This window comes from Pongo abelii, chromosome 1, assembly GCF_028885655.2.
Source record: "Pongo abelii isolate AG06213 chromosome 1, NHGRI_mPonAbe1-v2.0_pri, whole genome shotgun sequence".
Taxonomy (NCBI): Eukaryota; Metazoa; Chordata; class Mammalia; order Primates; family Hominidae; genus Pongo; species Pongo abelii.
This window is the reverse complement of record NC_071985.2, coordinates 72,874,983-72,890,955: the sequence shown is the minus strand read 5'-3', so window position 1 is coordinate 72,890,955 and position 15,973 is coordinate 72,874,983. Positions and strand designations below refer to the sequence as shown.

Below are 15,973 nucleotides of genomic sequence, written 5' to 3'. Positions count from 1 at the left end.
ATTTCTATGATCTTTTACACAGCTCAGTTTGAATACCTGATACCTCCCGAGGTAAATACAAGGTTGTTTGCCTCTTGTAAATTTGAAAGTATGAGTTCCCCAGCAATTATTCCTAGACATACCAGTAAATTTACCAAGGAGAGAGTTGGTAATTACTGTGCAGACAACTGGCATTTATGGAATAGTCCTGGGAGGTTACTGCAGAGCAACTGGGGCTGGTAGGTTATTTCTAAAACCACAATCACTTGCTGCGTAGTACACTGGAGATGTTTGCTAACTTGCTGTGACAGGTAAAGTAATGTTATAATTCCCTCTAATTTTTTTCTTCAGTTTTGCAGAGCAGAGTTGGTATACATGAAGAAGACAGTGAAGAATCGGGCCCTTATCACAGACACACTCACTTGATTCTCAGGGATGCAGGCTGAGGCACGAGACTAGCATCAACGACTTAATAGCAAAATACCAAAACTGACTGTGCCCCTAGCACTGTAGTTGGTGCTAAGGTAGTACTGCAAAATACACCGTGTGTGTGTTCCTCTCTTTTGCATTCTCAAGCAATATTATATCAAAGCTCTGAGACATAACACAGTAGAAAAACCTGATTAACCTAGTCTCTCCCAAATTTCTAGGGAACTAGTCTTCTGCTGAACATATGTTTAGTAAACCATTGCTTTACAAAATTTTTCTTTTTTTTTTTTCTTTTTTTAAAGCAAGGGTCTTGCTCTGTCATCTAGGCTAGAGAGCAGTGGTGCAATCATTGCTTATTGTGGCCTCAACCTCCTGGGCTCAAGCAATCCTCCCACCTCAGCCTCCCAAGTAGCTGGGACCACAGACACACCACACCATGCTCAGCTAATTTATTTTTTTATTTTTTGTAGAGACAGGATCTCCATATGTTGCCCAGGCTGGTCTTGAACTCCTGGTCTTAAGCAATCCTCCCACCTTGGCCTCCCAAAATGTTGGGATCAGAAACGTGAGCCATATGGTCTGGCCATTTTTTTTTTTAAAGGCAAGGCTTCCTCTCCAAAAATTTATTACCTTTGGCCAAAAAATAATAATAATTTCACAGACATAAAAGAGATTTAATAAGACACACTTAGAATGTATTCTCTCATCAAGTACCACAACCATAAAAAGGAAAACAATTTTAAGTATTTATGGAGCTTACAAATATATTTCAGTATTTGTGGGAGGGCACAACTGATTTTATTTATTTATCGATTGGTTTGTTTATTCAACAGGCATGAATTGGCCATGTATTATGCACAGGCACTGTCCCAGACACTCAGATACTAATCTAAATGAGATCCTCAACAAATTCTACAAAGCAGCCCACCATGAGTGAATGTGACAAGTGTGACACCAGTGGCAAAGTTTTGTGGGAACACAGAAGAAGAAAAGAGTAATCTTGTCTGGGTAGAGGGGAGAAGAGGGGAGGAAAGTAGCCTCTGAGGATGATGATACTGGTAATGGGTTTGATGGGCAAGTGGACTTCCTTTCAATAGGTAGAGAAGTAAGGGAAGTATGTTCAGGCTTTGATAGGGGAATAAGGATAAGAATATCAGCTGGTCGGCTAAGGGTAGGGCAATTAGAAGGCTTTATATGAGCCACAGGTCATTAGCCTGTCTCAAAAGACACTGATATGATTCCCTGTCTTGTCCTACCATCCCACAGATGAGGGAGAAGGTACAATTAAGAGTGTGGGTCAGGGCTAAAAGAGAAAGGGATCAGAGCTCCCTTCCATCCTTGGCCCCTCCCTAACCACCTAGAGAACTCAGTCATCCCACTGGGTTGCTAAGCTGTCCATGAACTCAGACAAAGCATCCAGGAAGCTGTAGTGGGCAGAGGGTGTGAGGATGGACAATCCCCTGAACCCCAGTCCTGGCTTTCTATAAGCACGGCCTCATTTATTAAGCGAGGCTGTGACACAGACTTCTCCAGGAAAAGAGTCCCTCTTTCTACTAAGGAGGCTTCCAGATTTCCATGTGGGGAGAAACCTGTGGGCATGTCTGTGGGGGTGCATGCTTGGAGCAGCAGTGACCCGCAGCTCTTCAGAGGAGGCCTGACAATCACAAACTCCATTCCCCACTTGGGCGCTTATTCTTCCAACCACTACTCATGCCTTCAAATCAAAGCCCCAAAGTCTCCTCCCAAGAAACACACTCTCCTCCCGTGAGTGCCTGTCCTGTTATTGCAGCAGAAACCAAACTCTGTCTCCTAACCCCGGACATAAAAATCACAAGCTGTCATAGCTCCTAACAGAGCACCTGATGACAGAATTAAATCACCCACAGCAGGGCACCTCCAGCCTCCTGCCTGCACCCATTCCACCCAAGGGTAGGATTTATCTCATACACATCTGAGTGCCACTCAGCCCTTCCTGTAACTATTCCGAAGGATCTGGCACCTCACACTTCTAAAGCACTTGGCAAACCAGATTTTTATTTCCCAGGAGATCCTCATCAAGTAGGTCAGGCTTATTACCTCTGTTTCCATTGTGGAAGCAAGACAAGGTTCCTAGACTAAGGTCACCCCAGTCTGACACAGAACAAAGGCTGAGGTGGATGAACAATTTGTCCCCTCCACCCGCAACACATGCACCAGACAACATAATCTCAGAGCATGCACAGACAGACGGCACACTTGAGTAACTAAATCCATGTAGTCATTTAGGAGCTTTTATGCTGCAGTCTTTTAAGTTTTTATACTAGGTCTTCGTATCCCATGATTTCTTTGAAAATTGAGATATAATTCACATACCATAAAATTCACCCTTTTCAAGTATATAATTCGGTGGTTTTTAATATATTCACAAAGTTGTGCAGCCACAGTCTAATCCCAGAACATTTCATCAGCTCAGGAAGTTCCATACCTATTAGCATTCCAAGGCTTTTCATGAGGAGGAAGGTCTTTTGCTCCAGGGTCCTAGGCATGGTAGCACCAACGGAAGAACAGGTACAGTGAAGGTTTGACCAAGTACCCCCATGGGGAGGTGGACTGAGAGCACAGCCTCTGGCCTCGGCTTCCAGGCCAACCCTCAGAACCTCTCTGTGGGTTATCCATGCGCATCTCTACCGACAGTGAGTTCATGATTCTGCCTGGACTAGACTCACCATAGAGGGCAAAGGATGGAAGGAAGAGGGCACCATGCCTACCAAGGGTGCCCATCATTTTTCAGTTTCAAGATAATTACCTAATGATAGCTTCTTCCTTGGCTTTTTTCTTTTTCCTGGCAGATCTGACACAGAAGCGCTACAATGCTAAACCAGGAATTTACTTATGTATGCTACATCTGGCCTGGGCCAACCAATGAAAAACCACACAGGGCACAGTAAGTGTCTTGTGACTTTCCTAACTGATAGGACTGAGATCAGAGCTTGGAACATCAATGTAATCATACTGGTCTGGATCCCAGCAGAATATCTCAGGAAGAGGAAATGCTCAGAAATTGCTTTACCAATGCAAGCCTGCCATGAGGCTCGCAAAAGCAAATTTGGGAGGTGATAGTTATGCCTGCCCAAGGCCAGCTGAGGGTGTCGAGGAGGCTCAGATAGAACCTTTTTCACATTGTACTGAATAAGCAAAGTCTCAACGAGATCCTACTCAGTCATCCCAAGATACCACAGGTGGCAAAAGCACCAATGCCATCATCACTCTGTGGGACTGAGACATCAAGAAAGGGAAGGTATCCTGATTTCTGGTGTGTCCATTCTTCTTCTCCACAAACGTCACATCCCTCAGCACCCCCTAAATGTCTGGAACTTCCCAGAATCTATGGAAGCCAGGGTGCTAGTTATTCTTGTATACAATACATATTTTTGGAGCACATTATATTTGCCACATTCAGCAAATTGTGTTACATGGTCCCTATTCTCAAAGAGGTTTCAATCTAATAGGAAACTTAAGACATGATCATGAAGAAGTACTCTAAGCAGTAATAGCAGTGCTGAATGCAGAGAGGAGCTTGGCAGGGCATAAATGGATGGGAAGGAACCAAATGGGAGAAAATGTTGGAGAGGCATTCCAGATGAAGAGAACAGTGTGTACAAAGGAACGGAAGGTTAACACATGTTTGCTGAACCACAGGAGGTCTGGTTAAGCTGCAGGGGGGATGAGGTGGAGAAGAATAGCCCAGGACAGCAGCGAAAAATGCAGATTGGTGACAACTGTGAATGTGGTGAATGCCCATTTAAGGATTTCAGAACTAATGGAAAGTCACCTATGGTTTTATAAAGCAGAGGAATGAACTAGGCCACAATTTAGAATGATTACAAAGACCCTGAAAGAGAACGGCAGGAAACCAGACTCAATAAGATCTTACTATAACTCTAATCCTATAGTCTGCAATGACTAAAATAGTGAGTTGAGGTGGAGGAGGCCTAGGTATAGTACGAGTAACCTTGAATGAGTTGCCTTGATTTGAGTTTTCTCGTCTGAACAAGGAGGATCTGTGTTGACGAACTTGAAGATTTTGTTGTAACTTTGACATTCTATGATTCTAAGTCCACAAGGGTGTGCCTCATATAACCACCTATAAAGAAAAGTTTAATATCTCAATCCACGTCAAACCTTCTCTAAGTCTAACCCAAACTCCACTTCTCCTTTCCCTCTGCACATAGGGTGGACAGGCTTGGGAGGATTTGATCAGAGCCTTCAAGAGCCAGGCCATGTTCCCACTGGACCTCAGGCTGGTGAGAAAGGCTCTCATTCATGCTGGTACAGATGCATGGTTTCTAAGAAAGATAATTTAGAGCTTCTGCATGCAATACAGAATTGGAATAATGAGATCTTGGGCAGGGAAAGTCACAGCAGAGAATAATCAGGGATAGGGAAAGGCAGTGGGAAGGAGAGTGAAATGAAATCACTTTTAGATTAGCCTTAGTCATTGTTCTAATGTTAGCTTGTGGATTGTGAGCTTGTAGCACTTTTTGTGGGGTTAGATTAGGACACTGGAAACTTTGCTTCAAAAATTCCTCTTCCAGGGATTACAACTTCCCTATACCATCCAAGTGCCCTGTTCCTTCTTTGGGCATTCCTTCATGCTGGCAGTCCCTGAACTGAGCTGCTAAGAAAACACACATGTCAGGATCAGGATTTCTCCCAAAATACAACGTCATTGAGGACCAGATCCATGATGCCCTCTTTCAAAGAATTTGACAGTTTGAATTCAAATATGAATTTTAACCTGGAAAATTGTCAAAGAACTTTAATTCACTGGATGGCTTAGAGTGGTTTAGCGCAGTCTTGGTATTCTGGGACCCTTCCTCACTCCTAGCAAGGCTGACTGCAAGCTGAATCCAGCTGAGTACTAATGAGGCTGCTGTGATTGCTGAGGTCAAGGTAGGAGGAAGCATTAACTAGTCAATTTTTAGCCTCATGTTGAGGGCACCTGATGAACTAACCCTGCCGTCTTTCAAGGTTGAGGTTGACACTCCCTGATGGCTATGACTGACTGTTAAAAGACTTTGCTTAAATTAGGAGTTTCAAAGTTGCTGTTAGTCTAAGAACCCTTATCCAAACCAAATCTAGTGTGGTTTCTGACGGGGGGTTCACAGAGCAGAGTTAGGAAAGAACTGGATCAGTTGGAGGACAAATAAGTTGCACTCCTATGAGGGGAACTTGCTGTTAGGGGTTTGAAGGGTGTCTCTGGGTTATTACTTTTGCTGGTTGTTTTCAATTTTATTAAGTGTGGTATTATGAAGAGCCTTATAACCTCTATGAAAGAAATACAATGGAAAGGAAAAAAGGCATCTCTAAAAATAGAATCTAGCTACACCTCCACCCTCTGCTATCTCAGCAGCCATTATGAGCTTCCCTATGTGATAGAGATTGAGCTCCGAACTTTAGTAGTGATAAACCTACTGTCAAACACTAAGAATAACAAATGGGTCTTGTCTATCAGATACTTACTATCATTAAGGTAACCAGAGATAGGCCTATGATAGAAATAACCCCCTCTTCTGTTCTTTTTTTCCTTCTAATTTCAGAGTTTGAAAGATATTGATGGTAGGTCTAGTTTCCCACATGGTTTCATAATGGTCTTCTCACTGAAACTATTAACAGCGGTATTAACTTTCAACACCTTTGTAAGAAAATAACCTGCTTAAGTCAGGGGTTAATAACAGTAGGGGATCACTAATTATCTTGCAAATCTTCACCCTAGTATCAAGCGTGACCCAAGTCTTAATGTCTGTGGAAAGGGATCCTCTAAAGACCCCAACTTGTTTCATAAACATAATGACAGGAGCACATTAATGTCCTGGCCATCTGTGAAGGAAGATGAGGGACAGATGAAAAACAGAAAAAGGAGAAAGATGCAGAGAGGAGGAACAAAGTCAGGAAAAGTGAGGAAATGAGACTAACCCGGGAAACAATGGCCCTTGGACTGAGCTGGCTGAGCCTCCATGCCTCTCGCCATAGGGACCATCTGGTATGGAGTTCTGAAGTGCTAAAATCCCGCATCCCAGATGAGAGCCACAGAAAACAGGACACCCTGCTGGGCCTGAAGTCAGCCAGCACAGATGTCAGAAACGTTGATGGTTTGCCTGAAGTTTGTGCCTATATTGGCCTGGCTAAGTGAACAGCAATATGGAAAACAGCATAGCCAGGAAACTCTTTTGCGAAGATGTTCAGAGAACAATTGGGAATGGAGTTCTCATTGTGATTCCTGTATTCAACTCATTGCCGTAGAGCTGCTTCTTCTCATCTCATTCTCATTCCTCTTTTCTCCAAACAGGCTTGAGCAATGGCCACAGAACTATGTGGAACAAAACTTTAGAGCAAAATAGCTTAAAATTTCAAAAAGCTCTCATCCAACAGAAGCACAGGAGGTTCAATTTTCAAGGAACCAAAATCTTCTTGACTTGCTGGGATTTGGAATAGAAATATCCACTTGTGACTAGGAGAAGGATAATTGAATTTCTATTTCCCTGCTTGGTGACATTACCTTTAAAGGCAAAAACAACAGAGCCTCAAAGCATGAGTGATTCAGTGATGAGAAACAATGGCAGGTTAGAGAAAGCACTGGACAGGAAGCCTGGAGAATGGGAGTGTTGTAAGCTCCCTGGAGCTCACTTTCTCATCTTCAAACCATGGGACTAGATTTCTCTAGGAACTGTCCAGCTCTAACCATGTTATTCAATGACACAAGACCAAACATGACACTTGGCTCTAGTTAGACCCCAAATCAGATGCAGGCTGTTTTTTCTGTATGGCACCTGGATAAAGGTCTTTGCAGAAATTTTTTGAAGCAGACGTTTTCTCTTGGAGTTTGGATTTTTCTTTTCTTTTTTCTTTCTTTCTTTTTTTTTTTTTTTGAGACAGGATCTCACTCCATTGCCCAGGCTGGAGTGCAGTGGCATGATCTCAGCTCACTTCAGCCTCGACCTATGGGGCTCAGATGATTTTCCTACCTCAGCATCCCAAGCAGCTGGGACTCCAGGTACATGCCACCATGCCATGCTAATATTTGTATTTTTTCTAGAGATGAGGTTTCACCATGTTGCTCAGGCTGGTCTCAATCTCCTGGCTCAAGCAATCTGCCCACCTCGGCCTCCCAAAGTGCTAGAATGTTTCAGCTCAATCCAGCCTATCAATTTATAAGGTAAGGAGTGGCTGTATTGAAACTCATGAGAGTGACCTATTGAAACTCCAATCCACAGTCCCCAGTAAGAAAAAAAATCACCCACATATAGATGCTTCCAAATAATTTTCAATGAATTATTAACCTTGATCAGTTATGTTTATGTGGATAAGAATAGCCTGATCTCTCTCTCGTGGCTCCACCCTTTATAGAGCTAGACTTTAAAAATCTGCAATGTTAACTTCTTTTGAAGCTGCCCATCCACCTGCTTCTCTTTTGCCAAAAGGCTAGGATGGACTAAAATGAACCAACACAAGAAGCAGGAGTGATGAGAGAAAGGAAATAAGCACCCTGGAGAGTCCATAGTTTGTTGTCTCTGGGGGCAGTTGGGGATGGGAGCTGTGGGAAGCATAGGGTGGCTTTTTAAATCAGTCTTGACGGAAAGCAGTGAAGCTTTCTATGGATGCTGCTGGAAGTAGGTCACTCTACGCTACTCTGTACTGGCATGAATAGCAATCGAGCAACTACACGAAATTCTATTTACCTAGCCATGGAGATGAAAACATTCCTGTGGGGGAAAAATGCAGCCAAAAGGTTCTGACACAACCAGACAGATGAGGAGGCATTCAAATGACTTGTGATTTCATCCAAAATGATTTGCTTGTTCCTACCACAGTGTTTCTCTGGATCTTTTCAGACCTCTGCAAAGAGTTTATCCACATGATACTCATTAAAGTCTCATTTGAAAGCGTAAAAAAAAAAAAAAAAAAAAAGCCCAAAGCTTTTTGAAAAAGGCAGGGTTATCTGAGCTGCAAATGTACTGGTAAAAGGATTTTTTACTTATGTCTATTTCTATTCTCCACTGCCACCTGACTGACCTTTGTAAATTGAGATAACAGCAGGCATTTAACAGAATCTGACATCAAGTAAGGTATGTAATAATATTTAAACTCCGTAATGTTAAAATATGTATTTACAGATCATTTCATACATTGTAATGAGAATAAGTCATTTTGAAGTCTGAAGTTTCACGACTGGAATTCTGATTTGAGCTTTGCAAGTCCTTGAGGTCCACTCTCCTACAGTGAAGTGTTGGAAGCAACATGGATGCCGGAGTTTTGGAAAAAGTCAGAAGACTGGTCACAGGGTGATTATAAGAAAACTGTATACTAGACCCAGTGAGAGATCTGTTCATTCCAAATCCTCTCTCTTATACTCCTGGTCTTTCATTAACAAAGAGATTAGTATTTGCTATAATTTTCTGATCCTAAACGATTTCAGTAAGGTCCTGTCTATGGCTCTTGCCTTAGAAAATAAATGGAAAAAAGAATTGAAAATGACTAAATATCACCTGTAAATGAGTTACAAAAGAAGAATAGCCTGTTGCCTGTCCTAAACTGTTCTGATTCATCTCCATTTCTAATTAGTTCTCATCCACTTGTATTTCTGTTCTTATCATCTAAGATTCAACTCAACAAGTAATAATGTATCTATTATGCACTGGCTCTGCTAAGAAGCCCTTTCAATATTCATGAACTAACTTAATACTCAATGACCCTTTCCTGTGAGTATTTATATCTATATTTTAGAGATGAGGAACTTGAGTTCCAGAATAGTCAATCTACTTGACCAAGTTCACCCAGTGAGTAAATATTAGAATAGTAGGGGTGGGAGTGGCAATTGAGCGGGGAATCTTAGGTCTCCTGGTTTTAAGGTCACTGTTGTTTTTCAGTATCTCAACGTTCATTCCCTCACCTTGCAAATCTCAGTCCTGGGATGATACAAACAAAGTGCTTAGCAGTACCTGGAGTTTAACAAACACTAATATCATCATCATCATCATCATCATTAATGCTGTTTGTTGTCATTATTACTATCACTCACATAAATCTTAAAATTGAGCAACAATCTTTGACAGAATTAAGCAAATTATACCTTTAAATAGCTTCAGCTGCTTAAAAGTCTTCATAAGTCCAGGAATCAGCTCAGTTCCAATTGAGAAGCCCAGGGCAAGTCGTATTTATACGTTTCTGTAAGTGCTCATTAGCAAATTGTACAATTTTTAGATGTCTCTGATAAAACTCCACGTACACTATTTATGCTTTAAGACTTGGCCATGGGGGTTTTCACAGAGGGATGCCATGCCATCCAGGCCCATTCAAGGCTGGCATGCAAGGCCAGCCCCAGGGAGCTTGTTGTCAGGCATTTAGCAAGGCACTCATAAATTCAAATGGGCAGTTCCTTCCAGGACATGGGGGTGGTGATTGTGGTCAGGGAAGAGGGAAGGAGCAAATGGGTACAATATTACAATAATAGATATGCTTTTATCAGTAGTAAACTGAGTCCTTCTCTGTAGACTAGTCTGTGTGAGCACCTGTTATAAATGCCAAGAAGTACTGCACTCAAGTACAACCTTCCATTCTCATCCTCACTCTAGGGAATAGGCTTTCCACCCCATTCCCGCAGAGGCCTGAGCTTACCTTGCTGACCTTGAGCACTGCCTTCTTGCACATACAAACAGCCAGGGAGCCCAAGCTGAAGGGCCAGTCATTTCTCTTGGCTCTTCTTTCTAAGCCATTTTCTCCTACAGAAAAGGGGGCGTAAGGGACCCCTAAAGCTTCTTCTCACTCTAAAACTTTCTGGTACTTTTTGTCTCTCTGTGATTTGCAATTGCCACAATGGGGGCTGGATCTCAAGTTCCTTCAGAGTAAGGCTGAAACATGATAGTAATCTTAGGTATCTCTGTGGCATCATTCAGCCTGAGAAAGTGGAGTGTAGAGGGAATTCCACAAAGACTCAAGCACGTGAAGAATACCTTGTTATCATCCCTGTGTTACAACTTGCAAAGGCCTTTCTTCTAAGGTCCTCTCTTCATTCATCATTTCTGTGTGGTAGGCTTTACAGAATTAGAAACCAGAAGGCCAAGGAGGGTAAGTGACAATTTCAAGGGTTAGAGCTAATGAGATGGAGATAACAGCCTTCTGACTCCCGGCACAGTGCTCTTGCTACAGACTGTGCTGTCTACCAAACCGATGTTTATTTACACTGAGAAATCATGAGCCACTCTGCTTGTATTTCAGCTTAATGAATTAGGTATACAGAAGATATACATCAATAGTAAACACTGTCAGGAGTTTGAAGAGTTTGGGCTTATAGATCCAAGACTGAAATTGAGTTATTAACCTATTCACACTAGTGTACAAATCATATGGCAATCTGATGTGATTTCATTGTGATAGACTCTCCTGAAGAATCACATCTGCATAGTATTTGGTTTGTTACTGGTCTAAAGACTCTTCACACTGCCTTGGGCCCATTTCTGTAGGCTAATTTGTGTAAGGTACTCATCACTGAAGGGGTTAAGATGACCTCTAAATGACCTGACAGGCATAGCTCCATGGAAACGTTGATGTAGCCATCTAATCCCTGCTGGGAGAATGATTAAAAGAAATACAAGGTCACTTGATTGCTAAGGTATCTTGTTGCTCAGCTGGGAATAACATACATTGACAGGACAGTTTCTTTATTATTGCCCCTTCTATATTTTCTATCTTAATTCTAAAGCCCTCCCTCCTCTACAAGCCCTCCAAAAAAAATATACTTTAAGGGGCTGGTAATAAGAAACAGGAGCCATGCATTCTACATGAATAACATCTTTCAGAAAATAGATGAAGTCTATGCACCATGTGGCACCCATCAGTGGTGCCACTCCTCACACCTACGTATGCTGGTCACTGTAGTGCTGCTTGTGTCTGAAAGTTTGTGTTCATATTCTCATACTTCACGGTAGCACTGGCCCATTAGTTTGAGATTTTAACTAAAACAATGTTAGTTGAGTTTTGCAAAATGAAAAAAAAAGTGCTGGGTTTTCTTCCTCTGATGTGTAAGAGCACATCCCAAAGGAATATGGCTGTAGTTTCACATATAAGCTAGATTGTAAACAAAAGTGACAGTAACTGGAATGAATGGATATTCACCTTAAATCAGGACACAAAGACAGAAGTTAGGGACAGGTATACAGCATTGGTAGCTTCTCCATCTACTCCTCATTCTGGAGCCAAAAAGGCACAGAGCTGGAAGGTAATTCTGTGCCAGGGGACATTCATCCTCCCAGACATCAACCTTAAAGCTGAGGTCAGTCTTAGCTACTTGGCAACTGACTGTCTCTTTCATTCATAAACTGTTTAGTATTTTTTTGTTTTGTTTACTATATCTGTATTTTTCGATTGTACTACACTTTGGGAAGCAAGTTTCATATAAATCATACCTTCAGGGTTAAGCAGTACTTCCTTTCATTTGCCCTAAACTCATCTTCCTTGGGTTTGAAAAACTTTGAGTCCTAGCAGTTGAATATTTGGTGAACAAGGTCACATATACTTTAATGTGATAAGCCTGGATCACATTCCTCTCCTAGTTTGCCTTGTATCAGGAGACTCACTCATATTTCTTTCACCCTTATTTGGCTATTGCATCTAGTATGTGCCAGGCTTTTTATTCTACCTTCATAGAACCACACCTACTTCCTACTGATTATTACAGTTACTTTTCTGTGCATGTTCGCTGGGTTCATTAAATACATTCCCTAGAGCAGAGTAATGTGGCACTGCAGAAACAGGGAGCGTTCTAATATCAGGAAACTGAGGTCTGAGGCAAGGCTCTTGCACATACTACCTCTGAAAGCTTTATGCCTCAGTTTCCCTATCTTTCAAAAAATGGAGATAACACAAACATTTATCACAGGGCTGTTAAAGTGAAAATGCACATGGAAATGCTTAGAAATATGAGTTGTCATTATTAGTAATATTAATATTATCATTAAAAATTAGTGACAAGAATAACCTTTTTTAATTCCTGGTTAAAAAAAAAAGTCAATACAGCTCTACATAAGGGTAGAATACCATTGTGTTCCTCACGTCCTTCATAAAGACACTTGTTCCCCTTTTTTAGCCACGACTTCGTGTAGGGTCAGTGTTTTCAGAGAATGATTTTAATGAACTCTAAGTTATTTCCTGAATCATTAATGATATGACAAAGATCCTTTTATTTCATAACTATAGCTGGAGTCTTTACCTGTGAGGGCATTACCTTGAAGTTGGTCACGGGAAAACCATTTCTCTTTTCTGCCCTCTAACACTGATCTTCTTACAGTCTGTCTCCATTAACTTGACTTTTTAGTATAAGGTTCAGTATCATCTAAATCATTTATAAAGATTGTTAATCATATTGCTTTCATAATAACTGAGTCTCTATGCCCAACAAATAGAGTAACTTACCATTTTTTCAAAAAATAGATCTTAAAGGGAGGATCTATCAAAAGCTTTTTAAAAATCTAAGTCGATCTCCTTGATCAGTATGTATGGCACACCCCTACAGGACACTCATTCAGGCTTGGTTTCTCTGTACAGATTCCCACTGTTAACCACGTCCCCCTTCACAACTGTAATCCCTTACACTCATGCTAGGTTCCATTTACAAATCTCATCTGTTGTCATCAACTTTAATGGTCTGACTCATTGAGGGGACACAGTCCTTGCAGACAAAGATCTTTTGCTGGATAAGGTTGAAGTAGATACTTTGATATCACCTTTCCTAACTTCTCTGCAATTCTTCATGATGCACGTATGTGTTTTATGCAGCACCAGGAATTTAACTATTTTTATCTGGTTGCCTGATTTGTGGTATTCTCAGTATTCATTATTACTTATTTTAGTACTTCAATTTCAAGAGGTAACATGCTTGTTGAAATATCACAAATTCTTCAATAAAAACTGAAAATAATTATTTCATCATTACTTTTCTCACTTTTTGCCTCCGCAGTAATAAAATAATTTGGAGCCAAGATGGCCGAATAGGAACAGCTCCCATCTACAGCTCCCAGCGCGAGCGACTCAGAAGACCGGTGATTTCTGCATTTCCATCTGAGGTACCGTGTTCATCTCACTAGGGAGTGCCAGACAGTGGGCGCAGGTCAGTGGGTGAGTGCACCGAGCGCCAGCCGAAGCAGGGGCGAGGCATTGCCTCACTCGGGAAGCGCAAGGGGTCAGGGAGTTCCCTTTCCAGGGGTGACAGACGGCACCTGGAAAGTCGGGCCACTCCCACCCGAATACTGAGTTTTTCCGACGGGCTTAGGAAACGGTGCCCCAGGAGAGTATAGCCCGCACCTGGCTCAAAGGGTCCTACGCCCACGGAGTCTCGCTGATTGCTAGCACAGCAGTCAGAGACCAAACAGCAAGGCGGCAGCGAGGCTGGGGGAGGGGCGCCCGCCATTGCCCAGGCTCGCTTACCTAAACAAAGCAGCCTGGAAGCTTGAAGTGGGTGGAGCCCACCACAGCTCAAGGAGGCCTGCCTGCCTCTGTAGGCTCCACCTCTGGGGGCAGGGCACAGACAAACAAAAAGACAGCAGTAACCTCTGCAGACTTAAATGTCCATGTCTGACAGCTTTGAGGAGAGCAGTGGTTCTCCCAGCACGCAGCTGGAGATCTGAGAACGGGCTGACTGCCTCCTCAAGTGAGTCCCTGACCCCTGACCCCCAAGCAGCCTAACTGGGAGGCACTCCCCAGCAGGGGCAGACTAACACCTCACACGGCCGGCCAGGTACTCCAACAGACTTGCAGCTGAGGGTCCTGTCTGTTAGAAGGAAAACTAACAGAAAGGACATCCACACCAAAAACCCATCTGTACATCACCATCATCAAAGACCAAAAGTAGATAAAACCACAAAGATGGGGAAAAAACAGAGCAGAAAAACTGGAAACTCTAAAAAGCAGAGCACCTCTCCTCCTCCAAAGGAACGCAGTTCCTCACCAGCAACGGAACAAAGCTGGACGGAGAATGACTTTGATGAGCTGAGAGAAGAAGGCTTCAGACGATCAAATTACTCCGAGCTACGGGAGGATATTCAAACCAAAGGCAAAGAAGTTGAAAACTTTGAAAAAAATTTAGAAGAATGTATAACTAGAATAACCAATACAGAGAAGTGCTTAAAGGAGCTGATGGAGCTAAAAACCAAGGCTCGAGAACTACGTGAAGAATGCAGAAGCCTCAGGAGCCGATGCGATCAAATGGAAGAAAGGGTATCAGCCCTGGAAGATGAAATGAATGAAATGAAGCGAGAAGGGAAGTTTAGAGAAAAAAGAATAAAAAGAAACGAGCAAAGCCTCCAAGAAATGTGGGACTATGTGAAAAGACCAAATCTATGTCTGATTGGTGTACCTGAAAGTGACAGGGAGAATGGAAACAAGTTGGAAAACACTCTGCAGGATATTATCCAGGAGAACTTCCCCAATCTAGCAAGACAGGCCAACATTCAGATTCAGGAAATACAGAGAACGCCACAGAGATACTCCTCGAGAAGAGCAACTCCAAGACACATAATTGTCAGATTCACCAAAGTTGAAATGAAGGAAAAAATGTTAAGGGCAGCCAGAGAGAAAGGTCGGGTTACCATCAAAGGGAAGCCCATCAGACTAACAGCGGATCTCTTGGCAGAAACCCTACAAGCCAGAAGAGAGTGGGGGCCAATATTCAACATTCTAAAAGAAAAGAATTTTCAACCCAGAATTTCATATCCTGCCAAACTAAGCTTCATAAGTGAAGGAGAAATAAAATACTTTACAGACAAGCAAATGCTGAGAGATTTTGTCACCACCAAGCCTGCCCTAAAAGAGCTCCTGAAGGAAGCGCTAAACATGGAAAGGCACAACCGGTACCAGCCACTGCAAAATCATACCGAATTGTAAAGACCATTGAGACTAGGAAGAGCCTGCATCAACTAACGAGCAAAATAACCAGCTAACATCATAATGACAGGATCAGATTCACACATAACAATATTAACTTTAAATGTAAATGGACTAAATGCTCCAATTAAAAGACACAGACTGGCAAATTGGATAAAGACTCAAGACCCATCAGTGTGCTGTATTCAGGAAACCCATCTCACGTGCAGAGACACACATAGGCTCAAAATAAAAGGATGGAGGAAGATCTACCAAGCAAATGGAAAACAAAAAAAAGGCAGGGGTTGCAATCCTAGTCTCTGATAAAACAGACTTTAAACCAACAAAGATCAAAAGAGACAAAGAAGGCCATTACATAATGGTAAAGGGATTAATTCAACAAGAAGAGCTAACTATCCTAAATATATATGCACCCAATACAGGAGCACCCAGATTCATAAAGCAAGTCCTGAGTGACCTACAAAGAGACTTAGACTCCCACACATTAATAATGGGAGACTTTAACACCCCACTGTCAACATTAGACAGATCAATGAAACAGAAAATCAACAAGGATACCCAGGAATTGAACTCAGCTCTGCACCAAGCAGACCTAATAGACATCTACAGAACTCTCCACCCCAAATCAACAGAATATACATTTTTTTCAGCA

General features: G+C 42.2%; 1 protein-coding gene across 3 annotated transcripts in view; it reads right to left on the bottom strand.

Annotated features, from left to right (window-relative positions):
* ASTN1 (astrotactin 1) overlaps positions 1-15,973 on the bottom strand; it is a 314,886-nt gene that overhangs the window by 201,177 nt on the left and 97,736 nt on the right. The gene's annotated exons all lie outside the window — the stretch shown is intronic.